General features: G+C 35.6%; 1 long non-coding RNA gene across 1 annotated transcript in view; it reads right to left on the bottom strand.

Annotated features, from left to right (window-relative positions):
• The window catches only part of LOC144381429 (uncharacterized), a 231,381-nt gene that overhangs the window by 200,971 nt on the left and 14,814 nt on the right, over window positions 1-15,596 (bottom strand). The window lies entirely within an intron of this gene.

Here is a 15,596-nt window from a genome sequence, read left to right as displayed (position 1 = left end):
TATGCAGATTTAAAAAACAAACCAACAAACTACCTTGATCAAAAGAGATCCTTTAATCCAGGGAAGTGCCTTTCTTTTTTTTCGCCCCTTCCTTTTTAAAAAAGTATTTATTTGTATTACAGTTAGTTAACATACAGTGTAATGTTAGTTTTGGGTGTACAATATAGTGATTCAACAATTCCATACAACACCGAGTATTCATCACAACAGGTGTACTCCTTAATCCTCATCACCGATTTCACCCATCCCCCCCATACCCTCCTGTCTGGTAACTGTCAATTTGTTCTCTATAGCTAAGAATCTGTTTCTTGGTTTGCCTCTCTCTTTTTTACCCCCTTTACCCCTTTATTTCTTAAATTCCACATATGAGTGAAATCATATAGTATTTTTCTCTGACTTATTTCACTTAGCATAATACTCTCTAGCTCCATCCATGTTGTTGCAAATGGCAAGATTTCATTCTTTTTTATCAATGAGTAATATTCCATTGCATATATATATATATAAATATATATATATATAAATATATATATAAATATATATAAATATATATATAAATATATATATATAAAATATATATATATAATATATATATAAAATATATATAAAAATATATAAAATATATATAAAATATATAAAATATATAAAATATATAAAATATATATATAATATAAAAAATATATATATAAAAATATATATATAAATATATATTTATATATACACACACACACACACACACACACACACCATATCTTCTTTATCCATCCATCAGTTGACGGACCCTTGGGCTGTTTCCATAGTTTGGCTATTGTAAATTATGCTGCTATAAACATCAGGGTGCATGTATCCCCTTGAATTAGTATTTTTGTATTCTTTGGTAAATATTTAGTAGTGTGATTACGGGATTGGAAGGTAGTTCTATTTTTAACTTTTGGAGAAATCTCCATACTGTTTTCCAGAGTGGCTGCACCAATTTGCATTCCTACCAACATGCAAAAGGGCTCCCTTTTCTCCACATCCTCGCCAACACCTGTTATTTCTTCTGTTGTTGATTTTAGGCATTATGACAGGTGTGAAGTAATCTCATTGTATTTCTGATTTGCATTTCCTTGTCGATCAGTGATGCTGAGCATCTTTTCATGTGTCTTATTGGTCATTGGGAGAAATGTCCATTCATGTCTGCTGCCCATTTTAATTGGACTATTCATTTTTGGGGTGTTGGGTTTTATAAGTTCTTTATATATTCTGGGTACTAACCCATTATCAGATATGTCATCTGCAGTAACTTCTCCCATTCTGTAGGTTGCCTTTTAGTTTTGTTAATTGTTTCCTTTGCTGTGCAGGAGCTTTTTATCATGATAAAGTCCCAATCATTTATTTTTGCTTTTGTTTCTCTTGCCTCAGGAGACATATTTAGAAAGAAGTTGCTATGGCTGATATCAATGATGCTACTGCCTGTGTTCTCCTCTAAGATTTTTATGGTTTCCTGTCTCACATATAGGTCTTTGATCCATTTTGAATTTATTTTTGTGTATGGCAATGAAAGTGGTCCAGTTTCATTCTTTTGCATGTAGCTGCCCAGTCTTCCCAACACCATTTATTGAAGAGATAACAAATATATCTCACTGGATATTCTTTCCTGATTTGTCAAAAATTAATTGACCATATAGTTGTGGGTTCATTTCTGAGATTTCTAATCTGTTCCATTGATCTATGTGTCTATTTTTGAGCCTCTACCATACTGTTTTGATCACTACAGCTTTGTAATATAGCTTGAAGTCAGGAATTGTGAAGCTTCCAGTTTTGTCTTTTTTTAATATTGCTTTGTCTATTTGGGGTCTTTAGTGGTTCCATACAAATTTTAGGATTGTTTGTTCTAGTTCTGTGAAAATGCTGTTGGTATTTTGATAGGGATTGCATTAAATGTGTAGATGAATGGATATTGTACTTTGTCAAATTTTTTCCTACATCTATTCAAATATTATATGGTTCTTATCCTTTCTTTTCTTACTGTGATATATCACATTGACTGGTTTGCAAATTTTGAACCACCCTTGAAACCCAGGAATAAATCTCACTTGAGTGCGGTGATTGATTTTTTAATGTATTGTGGGATTCCGTCTGCTAGTACTTCATTGAGAATTTTTCCATCCATGTTCATCATTGGCCTGCAGTTCTATTTTTTAGTGGTATCTTGATCATATTTGGTATCAGGGTAATACTGGCCTCACAGAATGAATTTGGAAATTTTCCTTCTCTATTTTTGGAATAGTTTGAGAAGAACAGGTATTAACTTTTCTTTAGTTGTTTGGTAGAGCTTGCCTGTTGAAACCACCTAGTCCTGGACTTTTGTTTGTTGGGAGTTTGATTACTGATCCAATGTCTTTGCTGGTTATCATTCTGTTCAAGTTTTCTATTTATTCCTGTTTCAGTAGTTTATGTTTCTAGGAATTTATCCATTTCTTCCAGGTTGTCCAATTTGTAGGCATGTACTTTTTCAAAATAATCTCTTATAATTATTTGTATTTCTGTGAGGTTGTTATTACTCCTCTCTCATTTGTGATTATTTTGGTCCTTTTTCTTTCTTTTTGATAAGTCTGGCTACAGGTTTATCAATTTTATTAATTTTTTCAAAGAACCAGCTCCTAGTTTTATTCATCTGTTCCATTATTCTTTTAGTTTCTGTATCATTTATTTCTGCTCTAATGTTTATGATTTCTTTCCTTCTGCTGGCTTTAGATTCATCTGTTGTTCTTTTTCTAGCTCCTTTAGGTGTAATGCTTGGTTCAGATTTTTCTTGCTACTTGAGGTAGGCCTGTATTGCTACATACTTCCCTCTTAGAGAATGTTTTGGAGTGTTGTGTTTTCATTTTCATTTGTTTCCATGTGTTTTGTTTGTTTGTTTCTTCTTTGGATTTTCTGGTTGGCCCATTCATTGTTTTATAGCATGTTGTTTAACCTCCATGTATTTGTGATCTTTCCAGATTTCTTCTCGTGCTTCACTTCCAGTTTCATAGTGTTGTGGTCAGAAAAGGTGCATGGTATGATTTCAGTCTTTTTTTATTTGCTGAGGCCTGTTTCGTGACCCAATATGTGATCTCTTCCGGAGAATGGTCAGTGTGCGCTTGAAAGAATGTGTATTCTGCTCTTTTGGGATGGAATATTCTGAATATATCTGATAAGTCCAACTGTGTGTCATTCAGTCATTGTTTCCTTGTTTATTTTCTGTTTAGATGATCTGTCCATTGATATAATTGGGGTTTTAAAGGTCACTACTATTGTTATCAATTAGTTCCTTTATATTTGTTATTCTTTTATATATTTGGGTGCTCCCATGTTGGGTGTATAAACATTTACAATTATTGTATCTTCTTGTTGAATTGTCCCCTTTATTATTATATAGTGCCTTTCTTTGTCTATTACAGTCTTTGTTTTAAAGTCTAGTTTGTCCAATATAAGTATAGTTACTCTGGCTTTCTTTTGACATCCATTTGCATGATAAATATTTCTCTATCCTCTCACTTTCAGTCTGCAGGTGTCTTTGGATCTAAAATGAGTCTCTTGGGGCACCTGGGTGGCTCAGATTGTTAAGCGTCTGCCTTCGGCTCAGGTCATGATCTCAGGGTCCTGGGATTGAGTCCACATCGGGCTCCTTGCTTAGCAAGGAGCCTGCTTCTCCCTCTGCCTGCCACTCCCTCTGCTTGTACTCCCTCTCTCTCTCTCTCTGTCAAATAAATAAATAAAATCTTAAAAAAAATAAATAAAATAAAATGAGTCTCTTGTAGGTAGCATATACATGGGTCTCCTTTTTTTTTTTTTAATCCATTCTGTCACCCTGTGTCTTTTGATTGGAGTGTTTAGTCCATTTACATTCAATTTAATTATTGATAGGTATGTAGTTACTGCAATTTTGTTGCTTGTGTTATGACTCTTTATGGAGATTTTCTCTGATCCTTTGTCTTTCCCTCTTTAATGTTTTGCTGATTTTCTTTAGTGATATATTTGGGTTTCTTAAGTTTTTGCATGTTTATTAGTGATTTTTTATGTAGGATTAGCATTAGGTTTGTATATAACCTCTTCTGCAAATAGTCTGTATTAAGTTGATGGTCATTCAAGTTTAAACCCATTCTTTTCTCCTATCTTTCCCATGTGTTATATATGTTATTATATTTTATATCTTTTTGCTGTGAGTTCCTTGGCTGATTTTTACAGAAATCTTCAGTTTTACTTCTTTTATGTTTCCTTTCTTTATACTCTCACTTTTGATCTCCTTTCCACTCAAACAGTCTCTAATATTTCTCTCAGGGTGGGTTTAGTGGTAACAAAATCCTTCAGTTTTTTGTTTGGGAAACTCTTTATCTGTCCTTGTATTATGAATCTGATAGCCTTGCTAGAGAATTCTTGGCTGCTGATTTTTTTCATTCAACTCTTTGGATGTATCATGCCACTCTCTTTTGGCTTGCCAAATTTCTGTTGAGCAGTCTCGAGCTAGGCTTATGGGTTTTCCCTTGTAAGTTAAGGACTTCTTTTGTCTTGCTGCCTTTAAGATTTTTTCTTTATCACTATATTTTGAAAACTCAATTACAAAAGCAGGTATTGGCTGACTTTTGTTGATTTTGATGGGAGTTCTCTGTGTCTCCTGGATCTAGAGGACTGTTCCTTTCCCCAGATTAGGAAAGTTTTCAATTACTATTACTTTTATATATTTTTAATTTCTTATAAATAGGCTCCATGCCTAGTATGGAGCCCAACATGGGGCTTTAACTCACAACCCTGAGATCAAGACCTGAGCTGAGATCAAGAGTTGGACGCTTAACTGACTGAGCCACCCAGGCACCCCTCAGCTATTATTTCTTCAAATAAATTTTCTGCCCCTTTCCTCTCTTCTTCTCCTTCTGGAACTTCTATAATGTGAATGTTATTATGTTTGATGGAGTCACTGAATTCCTTAAGTCTATTCTCACTTTGCATAACTGTTTCTTTTGTTCAGCTTCATTGGTTCCATTATTTTTTCTTCTGGGTCATTAATTAATTCCTTGGCTTCTTCCAGCCACTGTTCATTGCATCAGTATGTTTCTAATGTCATTTATTGCATTCTTCATCTCTGATTAATTTTTTTTATCTCTATAGTAAGAGTCTCAATGAGGTCTTCTATTCTTTTCTCAAGCCCAGTGAGTATCCTTTTAAATGTTGCTTTAAATTCTCCATGAGGTATGTTACTCATATTAGTTTTGCTTAGATCCTAGCTGTGGCCTTATTATGTTCTTTCATTTGGGATAAATTTCTCCATCTTGTCATTTTTGTCTAAGTCTCTGCCTTTGTCTGTTTGTTAGAAAAGCCTGTTATGTCTCCTGCTCCTGAAAGTAATGGCCTTAGAAGAGGTCATGTTGTGCCCAGGGCTTGGTACTTCAGGGAGTGTCTCTGGTGTGTGCTGTGTGCAATCTGCTGTTGTGTTCTGGCTGCTCTGTCCTTCAGATGACTCATGTGTAGAGGCTCTCTTTGGCTGCTGTAGCCAGTGTTTGGTCCGTGGCCTGAAATGTGGCAAGTTTTAACTGGGTATGCTCTGGTCTGTTTATGAAATGAGACCTGACACCAACTCTACCAGAAGTGAGGCCCTGCAAAACTCTGGTTGGGAGACCTGGTGTGGGCAGGGGTTTGTGCTGGTCTTCTGGGGGAGAGCCCCACCATGTTGAGACTGAGGTAAGCATGATTGAAACGGCAGTTGCATTGGAATGCAGGGGTGTGGGGTTTGGTATAAGCAAATTAGGCAGCCAGTGTAGGAGCTGTACGGCTTCCTGCAGGTGGCTCTATGTTTTTGCTGAAGTGGTGGGGGGAAGGGGAGGGAAATGGCACCAGCCAGCTCCTTTGTTCCTATCTCAGTGGATGCTGCCTCTCAGGCACATGCTCCAAGAAGAGCAAATACTCTCCCCACTGTGTGCCCTAGGTACTCTTTGGTTTGTTGTTTCCATGCTATCTACCCAGTGGTTGTTTATCTGCCTTCGGTCTAGGAACAGTGCAGTGCCCTCTGGGCTCTATCCAAGCCAGGCCCACTGACCTTTAAAACTCTAGGCTTTAAGCACTGCTGGTTGCAAGAACTCATGAAATTCAGCCCCTCTTGATTTCCAAGCCTATGGCTTTGGAGAAATGTTCTCCTTGTGCTTCTCCTTGTGCATTCCCCTGTGTGCTCCAGTCTCTCTCTCTCTCTCTCTCACCCTTCTCCAACATCCATGGCTCCCTCCTTTCCACAGCAGCCATCATCCGTTTCTCATCTAAACCACATCTCCGCACTTCCTGCCTTCTTCAGTGTGGCCACTTTTCTCCTTTTAGTTGTGGAGTTTGTTCTTTCAGGCTTCAGGTCAATTTTTTGGATATTTAGGATGATTTGATAGTTATCTAGTTGTATTCATGGGACAAGGTGAGCCTCGGGTCCTTCTACACTGACAGGTACCTTCCTGTCTCCATAATTGGAGATTTTAACACACATCTTTTAGTAAAAACTAGATTAAGGATGCAAAAGAATCAGTATGGATGTAAAATAACTGACTGGATAGCCTACTTAATCTAATCAACATATACAAACATTATACTCAACAACTACAAGAAATACATTATATTTGTCATTACTTGGAATACTTATCTAAATAGATGACGTGTTATACCACAAAGCAAAGCATAACAAATTCAAAAGATATATAGAATATTTTATGTGATATGGTATTTAAATTTGAAGTCAACTAAAGAAAATAGCTAGAAAATTCTAAATGTTTGAAAACTAAGTAAAAACTCCAAATTACCCTTGGTGAGGAGTGACATCACAAAGATGGCAAAGTACAAGACTCCAACCTTTGTCCTCCCACAAAGAGCAATTAGACAATAACTACAAATAAAAATAGCTCTGGTAGAACTTGAGAATCCATTTTTGAAGCTTCAATCAATATAGTAGGTAAAAATCTTGAGAATAACTGCACAAAAAGGGCAGGAAGAATAGTTTCATTTTGCCTGCATCATCCTATCCCTCAGGCTGTCATTTCTCAATGCCAAAAAGCAATCTACCAGCACAAAACATTTCCCCCTTTTGGGAAAGGGAAAGCTGGACTCCAGGGTCCAGCTTTCCCTTTCCCAAAGAGCTGCTTCAGGGTCACCACCCATAGACTGGCATGGAGCTGCTTCAGGGTCACCACCCATAGACTGGCATGTCTAAGATGTCTAGAGATGGCTAGGAGCAAGGAAGAAGAAAGGGGGCTATCATCATCAGCAATGTGCTATGATCTACTGGTTCCAAATGTACTGCTCTGCAATGAATCCCAGTAGCCTTTACCAGTGAGGTAACCAATGGCTAGCTCAACTGTTATGGACCTCCTGAATATTTCACTGTTGTGGGCTTCAGAGGTCACTCCAGCTGTCTGAGTCCTTCCTGCCAGAGCTGACCTGGCTAGATCCACTAAGGACATTTGGTTCCTGAATCCAAGCCAGCAGGCAGCCTTGGATGCACACCAGTCTAGTCTCTTGTGGCCAACACTTACTGCCATACACACATCCACGGCTGGTTGAATACCCCAAGTCAACCTGTACTCCTATCTCCAAACTGCACCATGTATACATGCACATAGCAAGTTCATGCAGTCACTGATTTATAAGACAACAGCACTGACTGTCACAAGCACCCACTCTGGTGCATACACCCAGAGCTAGCCCTGAAGCTGAGTGAGTACTGATAGCCCGGCCCCAGCAACTGCCTGTGCACCTGGATGCAGCTTGGGATCTTGTCACTGACTTGCACTGTCATGTGTGCCCACAGTTAGCTCTTACAGTTGTAAGAATTGAAGGGGAGATAAACATTCCCAGACAAACAAAAGCTGAAGGAGCTCACCATCACTAGACCTAACTTAAAATGCTAAAGGGTGTTCTTCAAACTGGAAAAAAAAAAAAAAGACACTAACTAGTAAGATGAAAGTATAAACTCACTCGTGAAGGTAAACATATAGTCACATTCATAATACAGTAATATTGTAAAGATGGCTTGTAAATCACTAATAACACTAGCATAGAGGTTGAAAGAGTAAAGAATTAAAAATAACTATACTACTATCATTTGTTAATGGATACGATCTGAAAAAAGAAAAATTGTGACATCAAAAACATAAAATGTGGGGAAGGGAAGTAAAGTGTTGAGGGGTTTTATGTGAACAATGTTAAGTTGTTAAGGGCTTAAAATAGATTATTGCAACTATAAAATGTTTTGCATAAGCCCCATGGCAATCACAAAGCACAAAACTATAGTAGTTACACAACAGACAAAGGAATGGAAACAAAGCATACCACTACAGAAAATGATCAAAACACAAAGGAAGACAGGAAGAGAGGGGCAAAAGAGCAAAGAAACTATACAACAGCTAGAAAACAATCAAGAAGATAGCATGAGCAAATCCTTTACCTATCAATAATTAAATATAAATGAACCAAATTCTTCAATTAAAAGACGGAGTGGTAGATGAATGGGTAACAAGACCCAACAACATGCTGCCTAAAAAAGACTCGCTACCACTATATGGACACACATAGTCTCAAAGTGAAGAGATGGCAAATGATATTCCATGTTAATAGAAGTCAAGAGAGAACAGGAGTTGCTATACCTGCATCAGACAAAATAGCTTTTCAGTCAAAAACTGTAATAGGAGACAAAAAATGTCACTGTATAAGGGAGTCAATTCATCAAGAAGAAATAACAATAATAAATATATATGCACCCATCATCAGAGCACCTAAAAATATAAAGCAAATATTAACATACCTGACAGAAGAAATAGACAGCAATACAAAATAGCTGAATTCAATACCCCACTTTCAATAATGGACAGATCATCCACACAAGATAAATAAGGAAACACTGGACCTGAACTACAAGACTAAATTGACCTAAATGGCACATACAGAATATTCTAACAGTAGCCAAATACACAACCTTCTCAACTATGCAAGGACATTCTCCAGGATAAATCATACATACAGTAGACCATAAAACAAGATTCAATAAACTGAGGATTGAAATCATATCCAGTATCTTTCCCAACCACAATGTGTTATGAAACTACAAATTAGTAAAAAGAGAAAAGCTAGAAAATCTCCCAATATATGCATACTGAACAAACTGGTCCTGAACAACCCATGGGTCAAAAAAGAAGAAATCAAAAGAGAAACAAAAATGTACCTGAAACACATAAAATGGAATGGCAACATAACAAGACTTATGGGATGCTACAAAAACAGTTTCAACTGGGAAACATATAGCGATAAAAGCCCATATTAAAATAAAACAAATTCAGATAAACTGGACTCTACAGCTTAAGAGACTAGAAAAGAACAAGTGAAATCCAAAGTTAGCAGAAAGGAAATGAAGATCAGAGCAGGAATAAATGAAATCTAGAACCACTCCCCCCAAAAAAAACCAAATTAACATATTAATGAAACTAAAAGCTGGGTTTTTAAAAAGATAAACAAAATTGACAAACCAAGAGGTAGACTAAGCAAAAAAGAGAAAAGTCTCAAATAAATAAAGTGAGAAAATAAAGAAGAGACATTACATTGATAGCACAGAAATACAAAGAATCATAAAGGACTGCTATGAATAACTGTACAACAATCAATAACCTAGAAGAAATGGATTAATTCCTAGAAACATATATTATACTGAAACTGAATCATAAAGAAATAAAATACTTGAATAGACCAATAATGAGTAAGGAGAAGAATCCGTCATCAAAAACTTCCCAATGAAGACCAAGGCCAGATAGATTCACTGTTGAATAATACCATGCATTTAAGGAAGAATTAATGCCAATTTTTCTCATCCTCTTCCCAAAAACTGACAAGGAGGGGAGGGAACACTTCCAAACTGATTTTAAAAGGCTAGCAGTACCCTGATACTAAAACCAAAGGCATTACATGAAAAGAAAATTACAGGCCTGCATCTCTGATGAACATACATGCAAAAAGTCCTCAACAAAATATTGGCAAATGGAATTCAACAGCATATTGAAATGACTATACACCATAATTGAGTGGGATTTATTCTAGAGATGCAAGGATGTTTTAACATCTGCAAATCAATAAATGGTATACACAGCATTAACAGAGTGATAAACATATGATTATCTCAAAAGATGCAGAAAAAGCACATGACAAAAACCAAACATAGGATCATGATAAAAACAAAAAATTAGGTATAAAAGAAATGTAGCTCATTATAAAAGCCATATATGACAAGCCCATATCATATTTAACAGTGAAAGGGTGAAAGCTAAGATCAGAAGTAAGACACAGGTGACATAATCTTATATATAGAAAATCTTAAAGGCTCTACCAAAATATCATTAAAACTAATGAGTTCAGTAAAATTGCAGGAAACAAAATCAACATACAAAAATAAGCAGCATTCATAGACACTAATAAAAAACTATCCAAAAGAGACATTAAGAAAAATTCTATTTATGATAGCAGCAAAAAGAATAATTAAAAATAAATTTAACCAAGGATGTCAAAGATCTATACACTGAAAACCGTAAAACATTGATAAAAGATACCAAAGATAACACAAATCAATCAAAAGATAAGTAATGCTCATGAACTGAAAGAATTTTGTTAAAATGTCCATTCCACCCCAAGTGATCTACAGATCCAATGCAATCCCTACTGTAATACCACTAGCACTGAAAATAGAAAAAAAATCCTAAAATTTTTCTGGAAGGACAAGAGACCCTTAATAAAGCAATCTTGACTAAGAAAGGTAAAGCTGTGATTTTCCTGAGTTCAAACTATACTATAAAGCTGTAATAATCAAAAACAGTGTGATACAAGCGTACACTCACACACACATACACCAGTGAAACAGAAAAGAGAATGTAGAATTAAAGCAATACAAATAACTCGAGAACTGTGCCTAGAATATACAATAAGGACACTCTTTTTAATAAATGATGTTGTTCAATAAATGGATACCACATGCCAAAGAAATTGGACCCTTACATTATAGCATATACAAAAATCAACTCAAAATGAATTAAATACTTAAACATATTAAATACGTATCAAATATATTTAACACAAAGTAGATTAAAATATTGAAACCACAATACTCCTAGAGGAAAACATCGAAGAAATCTCCTTGATATTAGTCTTGGCAATGGTCTTTTGTAGTTGATACTGAAAGCAAATATATATAAAAGCAAAAAAAACTAGTGGCACTACATCAACCTAAAATGTTTCTACTCTGCAACGGAAACAATAAAATAAAAAATTGGAATGATATCAAGATAGTGATATAAGTTATTCCTGACTTCAATCCCCCTTACAAGATAACAAACTAGCAACTATCCATATAAAAAAAACATCATTGTAAAAATTCTGGAACATAGGAGTAGGCTAATTTCGTCCTCCCCGAACCAAAGAGTCTAAGAAGGAGGAGATTAGAAGAGCAAGGGGAGCAGTTATAATCTGCTCCACCCCCCAGCAATTGCAATGCTGCACTGAGAGAGATCCCCGGGCCCAGTGGGAAAAAGAGGGCCCAAGGTGGACATCCAGTTTCCCAGCATTGTGGGTCACTTCGCTGGAACCCCATTCAAGGCAAATTCAACAATACACTAAAAGAATCACACTCTATGATGAAGTGGGATATATTCAAGGAATGCAAGAATTATTCAACATTCACAAATCAATGAATGTGATATACCACATTAATAAAATGAAGGATAAACACCATATGACCATCTCAATAGCTGCAGAAAAGGATTTGACAAAATTAAACACCCATTCACAGTAAGAAGACTCAACAAAGGGAATAGTGAGGAACCCTAACACAATAAAGGCCATATATGACAACCCATAGCTAACATCATACTCAATGGTGAAAAGCTAAAAGCTTTTTCTCTAAGATCAGAATGTCCACTCTTGCCACTTTTATTCAACATAGTGTTGGAAGTTCTAGCCAAAACAATTAAGCAAGGAAAAGAAATAAAAGGCATCCAAATTGGAAAGGAAGTAATAAAACTGTCACTATCTGCAGATTACATCTTATATATGAAAAGCCCAAAGACTTCACCAAAAAAAACCAAAAAACAAAAAAAACCCCTTTAGAATAAAGGTATTCATTAATGTTGCAGGATACAAAAATCAATGCACAAAACTCTGTTACATTTTTATAAAATAACAGTAAAGTGTCAGAGAATTTTGTAAATTCCCACTTAAAATCACATAAAAAAAACAATATACCTAGGAACAAATTTGACCAAGGAGGTGGAAGATCTGTACGATGAAAATTGTTAAGTCATTGATGAAAAAAGTTGAAGACACAAAGAAATGGAAAGATACTCCATGCTCGTAAATTCAAAGAATTAGTATTATTAGAATGCCCATATTACCGAAAGCAATCTACAGATTCAATGCAATCCCCATTAAAATTACAATGGCATTTTTTATAGAAATTGAGCAAACAATCCCAAAACTTGTGTACACTACAAAAGACCCTAATTAGTCAAAGCAATCTTGAGAACAACAAAACTGGAGGCATCATCCTCCCAGGTGCCAAACTATGTTTCAGAGCTGTATTAATCAACACAGTATGGCATTGGCATTAAAATAGACACATAGATCAGTGGAAGAGAATAGAGAGCCCACAAATAAACTCATGCATGTATGGTCAATTAATTTATGTAAAGGAGCCAAGAACATAAAATGGGGGAAAAGTTTCTTTAATAAATGGTGTTTGGCAAACTGAACAGCCAAAGCAAAAAATAAATAAAACTCAACCAGTATCTTATACCATTATCCAAAGCTAACTCCAATTGGATTAAAGACTTAACTGTAAGACCAGAAACCATAAAACTCCTAGAAGGAGTTTATAAGGGATAAACTTCTGGACATCAGTCTTGGCCATGATTTTTTTGGATTGACACCAAAAGCACAGCAAAAGTAAAAGTAAATAAGTGGAACTACATCAAACCACAAAGCTTCTGCAGAGCAAAGGACACCATCAACAAAATGAAAAGGCAATGTCCTGAATCATATGTCTGGTAAGATGCTAATATCCAAAATATATAAAGAACTCGTACAACTCAATAGCAAGAAAACAAACTGAATAAAAAATGGGCAAAGGATATGAAAAGACATTTTTCCAAAGAAGACATACAGATGGCAAACAGGTACATGAAAAGATGCTCAATGTCACTAATAATCAGAGAATGCAAATAAAAACCACAATTAGGAATCACCTCACACGTGTTAGAATGGCTATTGCTGAAATGTAATAATGATGTAAGATCTAAGTGCTGGCAAGGATGTGGAAAAAGTGGATCCTTTTGCATGTTTGCTTGTGGGCATTCTGGTTGGTATAGCCACTAGGGAAAACAATGTGGATGCTCTTCACACAACTAAAAATAGAATTACTGTATCATCCAGCAATTCCACTTCTGTGTATTTATCCAAAAGAAACAAAAACACTAACTCAAAATGTTATCTGCAACCCCATGTTCACTGAAGCATTATTTACAATAGCCAAAACACAGATGCAACCTATGTGTCCATCAGTGAATGAACAGATAAAGAAAACATGATACACACACATACACACACGGGAATATCACTTAGTAACAAAAAAGAATGAAATGTTGCCATTGTGACAACATGGATGGACTTTGAGGGCATTATGCTAAGTGAAATGGGTCAGAATAAAACAAATACTGTATGATCTCATTTATTTGTGGAATACACACACACACACACACACGCATGCAAAACCCTAAACTTGCAGATATAGAGAAGAGATGGGTGGTTGCCAGAGGCAGGGGTTGGGGTATGAATGAACTGGGTGAAGGGTGTCAAAAGATACAAACTTCCAGTTATAAGTATTGAGAATGTAAAGTACATCATGCGGACTATTGTTGACAATACTGTATTGCATGTTTCAAAGTTGACCATAAATCTTAAAAATCATCAACACAAAAAATAATTTGTGGTGATGGATGTTAACTAGACCTATTGGGGTAGTTAGTTTACAATACATACAAATAGCAAATCATTATGTTGGACACCTGAAACTAGTATGTTTTATGTCAATTAGACCTCAATAGAAATTTAAAAGTGTTGTGAAATAAAAAGAAAATATCTTAAAAATTTTTTAAAGACCATCTCCAAGACACATTATAATGAAATGTCAAAGTCAATGGCAACAAAAGAAATCTAAAGGCAGCCAGGGAAAAGACAACGTTATCCACAAAGAAACTCCATTAGCCTTTCAGCAGATTTCTTAGCAGAAAATCTACAGGCCTGGAGAGAAAGTATAAGAACATACTCAAAGAGTTGAAAAATTAAGAATTGCAGCCAAGAATATTCTATCTAGCATAATTATTCTTCAAATGTGTAGGAGCCAGAAAACCTTGCCCAGACAGAGAAAAGCTGACTGAGTTCACCACCACTAGACCTGTCTTGCAAAAAAAATGCTTAAAGGAGTTCTTTAAGTTGAAATAGATGCTAATCAGTAATATTTAAAAACATGAAAGTATGCAATGCTTGATAAAGACGTAAAATAGGCAGAATCAAAAAAACTCTATATTAGAACAGTATGTTAATTACCTCATAGCATAAAGGTTAAAGGAAAAGAGCCTGGATGGCTCAGTTGGTTAAGCATCTGCCTTTGTCTCAGGTCATGATCCTGGGGTCCTGGAATCGAGCCCTGTGTCAGGCTGCTTCTCCTTCTCCCTCTGCTGATCCCCCTGCTTGTGTGCTCTCTCTCTCTCTCGCTCTCAAATAAATAGATAAAATCTTAAAAAAAAAAAAAAACTATAACTAGTGTAATAAGTAACAAATGGACAGTATGGATAGGTAAATTGTGACATCAGATATCTGAAAAAGCATTAAAAGGCTGAAAACTTCATAGGCAAACTAAGATAAGTTGCTTTCAGCAGAAAAAAGGACTATTTTATATATGTTTTAATGTAAATGTCATGGTAACCATAAAGCAAAAACTTAGAGTTGCAAAGCATAAAAGGGGATGGAGATGGAGCAAATCACTGTGGAAAATCACCAATTTCCGAAGGCGGAACAGAGGAATACAGAAACAATGGTAATACAAAGCAACCCAAAGGCAAAAGATAAAATGGGAGTAGTAAGTCCTTACATACCTATAAACATTCTAAATGTCAATTAATTCAACTCATAAATAAAACATCAGCGTGGCTGGATTTAAAAAAAATTTTAAAAACCCCGGGGTCCAATGATATGCTGCCTACAAGACTCATTTCTTTTCTAAAACTCAAAATGAAGAGATGGAAGACATTCCATGAAAGTAGAAACCAAAAGGAAGTGGGACTAGCCATACTTTTATCAGAGAATATCAACTTCAAGCCAAAATAGTAACAAAGAAGACCATTATAGATGATAAAGGGGTCAATACATCAAGAAGTATATATGCACCCAACATCAGAGAACTGAAATATTTTAAATAAATACTAACAGATATAAAGGGAAAAATAGACAACAATACAATAATAGTAGGGGACTTTAATCCCTCTCTATCAGCAAAGGATAAGTCATGCAGACAGAAAATG

This window comes from Halichoerus grypus, chromosome 3 (genome assembly GCF_964656455.1).
Source record: "Halichoerus grypus chromosome 3, mHalGry1.hap1.1, whole genome shotgun sequence".
NCBI classification, from domain to species: Eukaryota; Metazoa; Chordata; class Mammalia; order Carnivora; family Phocidae; genus Halichoerus; species Halichoerus grypus.
This window is presented reverse-complemented; position numbering and strand designations above follow the sequence as displayed.